At 24.5% G+C, this 13,057-nt stretch overlaps 1 protein-coding gene across 4 annotated transcripts in view; it reads right to left on the reverse strand.

Annotated features, from left to right (window-relative positions):
* The window catches only part of LOC135925898 (cleavage stimulation factor subunit 3-like), a 39,617-nt gene that overhangs the window by 23,310 nt on the left and 3,250 nt on the right, over nt 1-13,057 (reverse strand). The window lies entirely within an intron of this gene.

Here is a 13,057-nt window from a genome sequence, read left to right on the forward strand (position 1 = left end):
CCGGCTTTCTATATATCATCCCCCCAAGGATGGAACCACCAAGTTAGATTACGAAAAAAAACATGATTATTCCTGAGATTCGAACCCGCGACCCTGGGATCAGTAAGCGAAGCTCTTGCCTACTAGGCCATAGAGGCTTTCTAAAAATCACGATTTTTCTAATATATATTATAAATATATTTGGTAGTGCCTATCCAAATGAATAAACAAAATTCAAATTTGATAGGTAGTACCTTAAGGTAGTAAGCATCATTAACCAGTTTTATACTATCATACAGAAAATGATATAAATATATTTTAAAAAATCTTTCTAATAATTTTACTTTAATAGGTGACTTGATAAATAAAAAAAATTTGGCAACGGCGAACTATATCGTGTGAGATTGCGTTTAATCAATTTATCAGACAACAAATTGCTAATTTTCTTTATAAAAGATAATTTATCTATTTATTTTATTTATTTAATCGAGGCACTCATCTGTGACAAAATTTAGTAGAATTCCAAAAAAAAGACGTTTCAAGGGTGAGTTATGAAAGGTTTTTTGAGATCTTTAATTTATTTTTTAAAAAAACATTTAGAATGCTAATATAATCATATATTGAGACTCCATTTAAAAAGCTAAATTAAAAACAAACGAATAGAATCAAAAGCACGTTAAATACCTCAAAACTTATCCCTTAGTGGTCATTATAATTTTAATATTTAATAACCTAAATGCTACAAAATAGGCTAATTCAAACCGACTTTAAAAATAACTTAGCCGAGAAAAATCTCGTCTTAAACCCTGAGGCGAGTTAGACCAGCAAATTTTTATATTAAGAAAAATCTGAATGTCTTCGCCATTTGAATTTAACTTTTATTTTATAATAAAATTGTATAGGAAAAAAACATATTTTTAACCGTATAATTATAATTTCATAGTTATGTCCTCTGATAAAATATTTGAATGTGATATTCCCATTAAAAAAACAAATTACTTATTTTGCGATACCTTATAAAATATGAAATTTGTTTAAAAGACCAAACTCTGTTAAATTAATATGTAATTTTTAATTTATATTAAGGCTCTGCGTGAATAGCCCATCCACAATCGGACTTTTTAAAAAAAATCCATAAATTCTAACATGTTTAAATGAGCAGTCTCCTTAATTTTATTTACCTACAAAAGTTCCAATGCAAGACTCTAATTTATAAATATACTGTCATTCTTTTAAGATAGCTAATATATGTACATAAATTTCTATATTTAAAGATAAGTCTTTGAAGATTCCCAACTTAGGATAAATTCGTTATTAATGACCAGTTAGGGGGAAATTTACTAGTATTGGATACCATTCTTGAAAACGAATGGAAAATCGTATATATAAGTTGTAAAAATATACACCTGGGCTTTTAAGTCAAGGACAGGCGCGATCTTGATGTAAAGAATCGAACAAAAAATATTTTTGGACACAAATAATAAATCATTTCCCTTTAAAAGTAACATCGTTACTTTTTTGAAAAAAAAAAATCGCTATTCCTTAATTGTAAAGGTAACGAGGAACACTTTTCTTTTTTGAGTAACCCTATTGAAATATTGAAAAAAGATATTTATTAAATTTTTTTTAAATTTTATAAATAATTTAAGCCGAGTTTTTAATTCAGATCAACCACCAAGGTTCTTCATTTTTATTTCATTTATACATTCTTGTTGTCGATAAAGAAAATATGAATACCATATTAAATTCTGATAAAGATAAAAAAAAATTTGATGAGAATCTGAATGAAGATTTTTTATAAGAATATCTTATGAGTTTTTTTGTAAAAAGCTCATTCTTTAAATATTTATAAAAAATTCCCCCAATTAAACTTTTTATTTATTCAATATAATACAACCATCCCATTCTCTGCGCCAGTTGAACGTGTTTAGCATATCGAAAGCTGTGTTGAGCATTAACTCTTTTATTTATATGATCAAAATTTTGAAAATCAATTGTTGTTAAGAATAAATAAAGATTATTATTTAAATTTGAGTGTCAACAACACCTCTACACTAACTTAGTAGTAACAAGATTATCTAATAATTAAAACTTTTCATTTTCTATTACAATATTTACTTTTACAAACAGTTAAAATTTATTTTAAATTAATTATATTTTTGTTTAATATCTCTATAAATATGTGTAAAACATTATCCTAAAAAATATTTTAAAAATATCGTAATTTGACCGATAACCGATTTGTAACTGACCCAAAAACTAAATACTGCATTGCTGGCGTTATCCGTGGAAAAATCTTCATTTTAGCTTAATACAAATATATCTAAGAGTTAAGTATTATTCCAAATTATTTTATATTAACATTGCTACAAGTACCAAATTTTGTTAATTGATTTTTATTCACATCCCATAAAAATACCAATATTTTGTGCATTGATTTTGGGTCATTCCACATCAAATGAGCAAAAAAAATGAGATTATTGGCCGACCCCTTTCGAATTTTTTAAAATTTGGTAAGCAAAGAAAGGTCAATGTAACTAAGAAATAGCCAAAATTTTAGCCTCCTAACATTTATATTTTTGAAGATATTAGGGTTCAAAATGGCAAAAATAACCTATTTTTACCATTATCTGCCTTCATTCAATTAAGCATATCTTAAAAACTACATAATTGTAAATAACGAATTTAATATCAAAATTACGTACAAAGATTCTACTTTTAGATAAAAAAAAAATTTATTTTTTTTACCAATTTCCGACCATTTTATTTAATAAGACTAAAAACGATTTTTTGGAAATAATACGACATTCAATTTTTAAAAAAAATTTAGTAGACATTATTAAACTCTTCCTTTATATTGTATAAAAATATTGGTTTGGGACGCGGCCATCTTCATTCTCAAAATCGATAAAAATGTTGAGAAAAGTGTATAAATATTTTCCCGAAAGGGGGCGTCTTTGTATAAAATTATATTATTAATCAGTTTTTAATGGTTTTTCTTGGACTATTTGATATAATTTAAAGGATTATTCATCTTGTAAGTGAAAATAACAATAAATGGGGCTTTCGTTCAATTATAGAAATTGTATATCGATAAAAGAAATTCAATTTATTACTTTATTTATAATTTATTATAAAAATTTTGCCCATATAGCATATATTTAATGAATAATAAAATATATTTAACCAAGTTTATAGTTCTTGAATATATGAATCAGAATCTTGTGCATTTCATAGACGCCAAAAAATAATATCAAAATTTTCTCTACTCAATTTTTTAAAATAATTTGATATTTTAAAAATATTACAAATATTAATTTATTATTATTATGAAATTATATACAAAATAAAAGTATTATCATAAAATAACCCAAAACAATATAAATATTGGATCGGATTTTCTAAAATCGGCATAGCCTTACTAAATTAGAATAACAATAAATAAGTGTTTCAATAAATAAAAATTTTAAAATTGATTAATTATTCAATAATACATGCTCACTATATTAATTCATCTTTTAATTAATTTATTGGTATTTTGATTTCTATCAACACCCCCCAAGCCTGGAAAAACTATAGACGAATATACAGCTAAAATTGTATAAGAATTTTATTGTATGGACGAAATAAGCAGAATCATGCCAGGCAAGAAAGATTGCGTTTAGATTTTGACCAAAGACGGAAAAAAGAATACCATACATAAGAGATTAATTTTAGATAATTTGAAAGAAATTCATATATTTTTTAAAGAAATGAGGCCTGATGTTAAAATTGGTTTTTCGAAATTTGCAAGCATTCGTTCAAAAATTGTATACTCGTTGGAGGTAGGTGATTGCAGCTGCCACCAAAATTTTAAATTAATGATCATTGGATCAAATTTACCCAATTTAACCAATGATATGTTGCCCTTTAAAACATACAAACATATTTTACACTTAATAATTTGTAATTCGCCTCAACCATCCAGTTTATATGGGCAAATGTGATAATTGTCCAGGGTCAACACATTTACGCGATCAAATAGAAATATTGTTTCGTTCTAAGGACATCGAATTTATAACATACAAACAATGGCTATCCGTAGATAGAACCACTCATGAAACAATAACCAAACCAGTAGGTGAATTTATCAATGCCTTTTTTTTTAAAATGGAATCTTTATTACTCCATTTTTTTATTTCAACGCAACAATCGTTGTATCAAAACAATCTAAAATTGAGCTTAGACGAAGACCAATATTTAATTTTATGTGATTTTTAAGAAAATTATAGCTTTATACTTCAGGATGAAGTACAAAATTATCATTGATAGGGCTCAATCCACTGCTCACCCTTTTGTTATATATTATAAAGATAATTTTGCCAATATTTGTTGCCTAAATTATGTAATGATACCCGAATCTCTGCAACACAATACAATAGCAGTACATAATTTCAAAAAAACATTGGTAAATTTTTTAATTAATAAAATTTGTAGGCCAAATAAAATTTTTTATTTTTCCGATGATAAAAATCGTAAAAGTTTTATTAATATTTGCCATCATGAGATGGATTTCGGGGTACAGGCGAAATGGCATTTTTCTGCTATAGCACACGGGAAAAGTGTTTGTAATGGAATTGGTGTCACTGTTAAAAGATTAGCCGCTAGAGGTAGTTTAAAAGGCCTTACTCTAAATAACCACATCATATGAATTGTACGAGTTAAATAAAGAAAATATTAATGTCATATATTTTGAATAGATGACCAAAATAAATTATAATTACGAAGATCTATTACTCAGGGAAAATTTTCAAAAACTCTATCTATACCTGGAACACACAATGCACACCTTGATTCCAACAGATCTACATCAATTTAAAAGTAAAATGTATTCAAATTCAATAGAAATTACTATAGAATAGTTATCATATAATGATGAAAGTATAATTATTGAAGAAATATCAGGATACCTAACGTATCCTTATGATTCTAATTGGTGGTTAGCTTTGTTTTAGTGAAAAATTAAAAGCAGGAAGAAATATATATAAAGTTTTTAACCCATCCGGACCTTCTAATTCCTTTACATTTCCAAGTATAGACGACACTCTTTACTTGCCCAAATGTCATATCTTAACATTAGTTTCACTGTTAACTGCTACTGGCCGTGGTTATACATTGTTGTCACAAGAAAGTAAATGCGCTACCGAAAAATTAGAATCTTTTAAAAGTGAGTTGTTTATTAGATTTTTAAATTTAAATTATATCAATTTTTTTAATATTTAGGGCGCCATATATGAAATGCACAAGATTCTGATTCATATATTCAAGAACTCGAAACTTAATTGAACATATTTTATTAATATTCATTAAATATATGTTATATGCACAAAAAAATTTATAATAAATTATAAATAATAATAAATTGAATTTCTTTTATCGATAGACAATTTCTATAATTGAATGAAAGACCCATTTATTGTTATTTTCACTTACAAGATGAATAATCCTTTAAATTATATCAAATAGTCCAAAAAAAACCATTAAAAACTGATGAATATATAATTTTATACAAAGACGCCCCCTTTCGGGACAATATTTATACACTTTTCTAAACATTTTTATCGATTTTGAGAATGAAGATGGCCGCGTCCCAGATTAATTTTTTTTTATAAATATAAAGGAAGAGTTTAATAATGTCTACTAAATTTTTTTTTTAAATTGAAGGTCGTATTATTTCCAAAAAATTGTTTTTAGTCTTTATATATTAAATAAAATGGTCGGAAATGGGTAAAAAAAATAAATAAAATTTTTATCTAAAAGTAGAATCTTTGTATGTAATTTTGATATTAAATTTGTTATTTCCAATTATGTAGTTTTTAAGATATGCACCCGTTACTGGTTAACGGTGCATATATGCACCACCTCCTATATATACCTTATTTTAACATAGTAGTTTTTATTTTAAAAAATAATAAAAAAGATTTTTATATAGTTCAGACATTGTACTTTAAAACTGGAAAAGAAAAATATGAAAAAAATATTTTTTATATCCCTAAGAAACCCTCAAACTTTGCGAATTTATGAGGTATAAAATGCAAAATTTTCTAAGTGATCTCACAAGCATATTATAAAATTATTTCGATGAAAACTAGTGTGTGTATATTCTTTATAGATATATCAATATTTTTCAATCATTTTTGAATTTTTAAATAATTAAAATTTTAATAGGTAACCACATAAAGTTGACTGGTGCATATATGCACCGTTAACCATCTAGCAGTATAAATTATTTATAAAAATTCAAACAAATGAAATTTAACATAATGAATTATAATTTTTTATATTATACTTAAAACCACTACCGTCACTAAGGGTGGGGGGAGAAGGGGTGGGTGGCTCGAGCCCCCTAAGAATTTTTTTTTAAAAATTTTATACCCAAAAAAAGACCTTTTGAAAATAATTTAAAATTTTTTTTTAGCCCCCTGAGATTAAATCGAATAACATATTGTTCCTATTATAATTTTTTATCCCGATCAGATCAAATTATATGAAATTATTAGGTTCATAAATATTCAAAAGTTTAAAATTATTTTTAGCCTCTTCCTTTCTGAAGATTTTATTTTATTTATATAAAATATTATGCACCTGTTTTGTCAATTCAATCAAAATTATCAAAATAATAGATGACTAATAAAAAAATCAAGATTCTACGAAAATAATTAATTTTTAATAAATTTTTTTAATGAAACGTTTTCTAACAATTGAACAAGCGCTTGCTCAACTTTTTGAAGAGGAACCAATTGAAGAAAGAGATATGGTTATAATTCCGCCAAACCCCTCTGCAGTTAGTGATGAAGAAGATTTCGATGAAAATGACTTAACAAATGTCGGAGTTTTGCCTTCAGATACAGCTGGAGAATTGGAGATTCATAATTCAGTTGATGACGACCTTCCAGGGCTATTCTCGAATTTCTCACAATTTAAAATGGAGAAAAACGGATGCAATATATTCTTCAAGCCCTTTCAATGGAGAAAAGGAAGATGTAATAAAACTTGAAAATGATTTACATGGTAAAAGTCAATCAGATATATTTTCTTTAATTTTCGACGAAGACTTATATTCCCTAATTGTAGAACAAAGTAATATTTATGCTAAACAAATGAATAGGCCTAACATATGCCTAACCATCCAAGATATTCAGAGATTTATTGGAATTCTATTATTTACTGGATATCATTCTCTCCCACAAGAAAGAATGTACTGGTCTAATGATAGCGATATTTCTATTCCAATAATCCGGGATACAATGACCCAATTACAATTTCGAAATTTGAAATATAATATCCATTTGGCTGACAATACTAAAATAGATATACATGATAGATTTTATAAAGTTAGGCCTTACATTAATAAATTGAATAATAAATTTCAGCAATTCGGAATTTTCAAACATCATTTATCAATAGATGAACAGATGATACCATATCTAGAAAGACATTCTTGCAAAATGTTCATAAAAGGAAAACCAATTAGATTCGGATACAAGTCTTGGATATTGGCTTCTTCCGACGGTTACGTATTCTCATTTGATATATATCAAGGAAAAAGCGAAAATAAATATGAATATGGATTAGGTGGAAATGTAATCATAAAATTATTAAAGGCATTGCAAAAACCAAATTATCATAAAATATATTTTGATAATTTCTTTACATCATTTAAACTCTTGTCATACTTAAAACAAATGGGATATTTTGCAACTGGAACTGTGAGGGACAATAGAATAGAGCATTGCCCAGTTGAATCTATAAAGATTGTAGCAAAAAAAGAAAGAGGATATTATGATTATAGGTTTGAAAAATTAAACGAAATATTTGTAGTTCGTTGGAATGATAATTCGGTGGTGACCGTTGCATCGACATGCCACACTATCTCTTTACTTTCTAATGTTTCAAGGTATTCTAAGAAAATATCTTCTAAAATAAAAATTCCTCAGTCAAATATGGTAACTGCTTATAACAAACACATGGGTGGAGTTGATCTATGTGATAATCTAATATCTACATATAGAATAAAAATAAGAGGAAAAAAATGGTGGTGGCCAATATTCACCAATTTTATTGATGTAGCTTTGGTAAATTCATGGAAAATCTGGATATTCGTGAATCGAGATGACAAGAAGAGTTTGCTTGCATTTAGACGAGAAGTTACTAACTACCTCCTTCGAAAGCCAGTAAAAATTGAAAAAAAATCAAGTACAGGTCACGCCAGCCAGTTTGCATTACAGTGTGAAAACCCTATTGATTCATCTGGACATTATTTATCCAAAATTATAGATGGAAAAAGACGAAGATGCCGATATTGCCATACGCACTCAAGATATATGAGCCAAACATGTCAAATCGCACTCCATATTAAATGTTTCAAGGATTTTCATAATATATAAACATTTTCTCGTTTTTATTATAAATTACAAAAAAAGAATAAAGATATTTGTTGTTTTTTGATCTTATAGTATTTTATATAATTTTTATCTTTTTTAACCTCTTAATGGTTAACGGTGCATATATGCACCAGGCTAGATTTTCTATTTAGGATTATTTTTTTTGGCTGATTTTTTTAGAATATCATATTTGAGCATTAATCAATATAATTTGAAAAAATTGAGCATTTTTATCCACTAGAAAAATCTTAACCATTAATGGGTTAATTGAATGAAGGTTGATAATGGTAAAAATACGTCATTTTTGCCACTTTGAACCCTAATATCTCCAAAAATATAAATGATACGAGGCTAAAATTTTGGCTATTTCTTAACTACACTAACCTTTCTTTGCTTACCAAATTTTAAAAAAATCGAAGGGGATCGGCCGAATCGTGGTTGATTTGTCATCCAATATGTTATTTACTTTTTCATTTATATGGTTGAATATTTTTTGAAATACAAATGAGGAAATGATGATATCAAATAGAGAAAAAAAATACTAGAAAATATCTGATCCTCATTTAATTATATATATATTTATTCGCGTTTGTTTTTGCTATGATTGAATCAAATATAATTTAGTTTGAACTAATTTAATAATATTATCTTTTATTTTTGAATATTTATGAATATATAGAGAAAAAATTAAATATTTAGTAAGCAGTCGGTTTTAGTGTACGGTAATAGGTCAAATTATAATATTATTAAAATATTTTTTGGGATAAAGTTTAACGCGGAATAATAGCAGCATATAACAATTATAAACATTTTTTAATTGATATCACTAGGAATTTTGGTCTATCGAATATTTAGTAAGAGATAGGTTTTGAGTTCGACGATCGGTCAAATCAAAATATTTGGAATAATGCTTTACAAAAACAAAAATGAAGATTTTTCTATAAGGCCAGCAAAGCAGCATATAGTCATTGAGTTGGTTATTAGTCGGTTATAGGTGAAATCACGATATTATTTGGGATAATGTTTTACACGTTGTCATAATTGGGAGACTTTGATTTGTAAAATTTGATTTTTGGTAAAGTCAGTATGAATTGCGTTTGATGAGTCATTTTTATTTTTATAATTTTATGTTTTAGTTAATTTGGTGAGTCATTGTTATTTTTATAATTTTATGTTTTAGTTTAATCGCGTTAACATTTTATTTTTCAATTTATAAAAGTTAATTATTGTAAAGTCATTATGATGGGATAATTTATAATGTCTAAAAATGTATTTTTATCTTATAATTTTAATTTGAGGCATGATTAGGAGCTTTATAATTGTAAAAGAAGATATTTTAAGATTGTTAAATTTCAATTATTTATTTGTGATGATTATTGCTTCTCTATAAAAGGGAAGCGAAATTGTAAATTATCAATTCATTTTTTTTAATTAATTTTTTTTTACAGAGTTATTTTTTTTCGTTTTAAAAATTATAATATTTTTTATAAGTTAAATAAAGAAAAATTATCAAAGAGAATTTGTAGTAAATTAGTAGTTGCATTATAATTGTAAAAGAAGATATTTTAAGATTATTAAATTTATTTATATTGCTTCTCTATAAAAGGGAAGCGAAATTGTAAATAATCAATTCATTTTTTTTAAATTCATTTTTTTTAATTAATTTTTTTTTACAGAGTTATTTTTTTTTTCGTTTTAAAAATTATAATATTTTTTATTAGTTAAATAAAGAAAAATTATCAAAGAGAATTTGTAGTAAATTAGTAGTTGCATTATAATTGTAAAAGAAGATATTTTAAGATTGTTAAATTTTAATTATTTATTTGTGATGATTATTGCTTCTCTATAAAAGGGAAGCGAAATTGTAAATTATCAATTCATTTTTTTTAAATTCATTTTTTTTAATTAACTTTTTTTTACAGAGTAATTTTTTTCGTTTTAAAAATTATAATATTTTTTATTAGTTAAATAAAGAAAAATTATCAAAGAGAATTTGTAGTAAATTAGTAGTTGCAAGTGGACAACGTGATACACGTGTTTATAGATATCAAAAAAATTTCAATTGATATTACTACCAATTTTGGTCAATCGAATATTTGGTTATACAATATTTTTTAGGATAATGTTTTATATATAAATATAAGCATTGAAAACAAAAATGATGAGATTTCGATCAATAATACCAGCAATGTGCCATACAAGTTTGCGGGTATTTTTCGATTCCAAACCTACTCATAAATTAAATGTCAAAGAAACCCATTTAATTTTTTAGGTTTTCCACATGGATCTAATCTACACCCATATACAAAAAAAAGCGTTAAGCAATAATCATTCGGGGTTCCTAATATTAAATTTTAAAAAATAAAATTTGAGTTGTAAGTAATAAGCTAGTAAATATATTTTTTTCCCATTCATATTAAATAAAAATAGAATTATATATTATTAAATATTTAATTTTCATTTTACATTTAATAAAAAATAAATTTAAATATATTTAAAAAAATGTTTCAAAAAATTATTTTTTAAAAAACGCATAATAAAATTTTGATTAACTGCTATTTAGGCAACGCAGTTCAGCAATGCAGTATTTAGTCAAACCCAAAAAATTATATTATTCTTTAATTGTATTATTCCTGTAATTAAAATTAAGATAATAAATTATTTCAGGGTGAATTTGAATACTAAAATAAATATAATAAAAAATTTTTAAAAATTTGATGTTTCTGTTATTTTAACTAAATTTTTATAAGTCCTTATTTTTCTAGGCTCAAAGCCCTGAATTTTGTTCAGGGATTTTTCACTGAACCCTTTTTTTATAGGAGGGTTGGCAGTCTTGAAAAAATGTGGTTATAAATTAGTTTGACATGCTTGGAAAAACGACCATTAAATTAGCAACTAATTTAGTTGAGTTAGGATGAGGTATTATTAGTACAAAAACATCAAATATTTTTTTTAAATAAGGGCAAATTGAAAAAATTATAGAAATTCTTATCTAAATTTAAACAATAATAATAATTTTTTAATGGAGTTAATTGCATTCAAAAAATTTAATTTAAGATTAACTCAATATTTGATAAAATTATTAATTACAGCTTATATGCAAATATAGTAAAATACGATTATGATGTTTTTAAAAATAAAAAATAATTATAAAAATTTATGAGCAATAAAGAAAATTGATTTAAAATATCTATCCCATCTCTTTTTACTCTAAAATTGTTCCTATAAAAATATCAAAATTTTGGTATAAAATTAAGTATAACTCTCTCTTTATAATCTAAATAACAATAGATCATTTTTTTTTTACTATTTATTCTTATTTCTTTTTACAACTTTTAATATGAATAACTAAATATTCCTTTTTGCTAGTCATCATAGATAACTCATAAACAAATAAAATATCTTGATACATCTGAAAGAATATTATTTTAAAAACGTTTGGAATATCAAAATTACATGAGCCATTTAAATTAAGGGATGTGCTGCCACAAATATTTATTAAATTTTATACTGCACTGCTCAAATATTTTCGAATATTCATACAATAAATAAAATTCCTCACATCTAAAATGTTTTTGCAAAGTTTATAATTTATTTAATTAACTGTATATACTGATTTCTAAAAATTGTATGTTTGTTATTATTTTTATTTTTGAATAAATAATAACATATTTTCAAATATATTATGTTCATTCTATATATTTTTTCTAATAGTGAATTAAAAGTTTTCAAATTAATATTTAATAAGATTTATAAAATCAGAAACTAGGTATTGTCATTTAAATGCATTGACTCAGTCACATTAAAAAATTTTAATATTTTGAAACCAAAGGACATTTTAATAAATTTATAAATATAAAAGTATACAAAAATTCATCAAAATATCTTTAAAAAAATAATGAAATGAATGCAATGCACTGGCAGGCTATAGCAATAATATAATTTTATCTGTAGCACAAAGAACATGTATGTATTATATATTTCTAATTATAATTTAAAAAATATAAAAAACAAGTTAAAAAAGATTAAAATTAGAGTTAAATAGTAAAAAGGTAGCTAAAAATACTCATTTTGGTAAGCAGTTTTTAAAATGCCAACCATATTTTTGAAGAAAGACTAACACATCTAATTTTTATAAAGATTTTTGCAACATGGTTTAAAATCATTTATATCTATGTTTAATTTCCTTAGTTTGATTTTTCAAATCATATTTTGTAATAAATGAATTAAATATATAAACATATCATAATAGTAATTGCTAAATATTTAAATTTAATGCATAACATTATAATAGAGAAAGAGATTAAAAATATTTTTTTTTACAGTAATATTCTTCTTAATTTTATTTAAACTATCAAGCCTAAAATTAGTTATCATGGGCTATGCTTAGGATAAAAAAAATGATTTTGCAGTAAACTCTGGTTTAAGTATAGAAAAATTAATCTATAAAATACAATAAGTCAAATTTGATAGAAAAGCTTACAATAATATACTAAAATTTTCTCTATAAAAATATCACCTAAATCTTTGTTTGTGATTATGTATTTTTATTTAATAAGGTAACAAAAATATTTTTCCCAATTCTAATTAATAATTACTATTGGGTATAATTGCAATATGTTATTTCTTAATCATTTAATAAATTAATTTTAAAT

This window comes from Gordionus sp. m RMFG-2023, chromosome 3 (genome assembly GCF_954871325.1).
Source record: "Gordionus sp. m RMFG-2023 chromosome 3, tfGorSpeb1-WG-v2, whole genome shotgun sequence".
Taxonomy (NCBI): domain Eukaryota; kingdom Metazoa; phylum Nematomorpha; class Gordioida; order Chordodea; family Parachordodidae; genus Gordionus; species Gordionus sp. m RMFG-2023.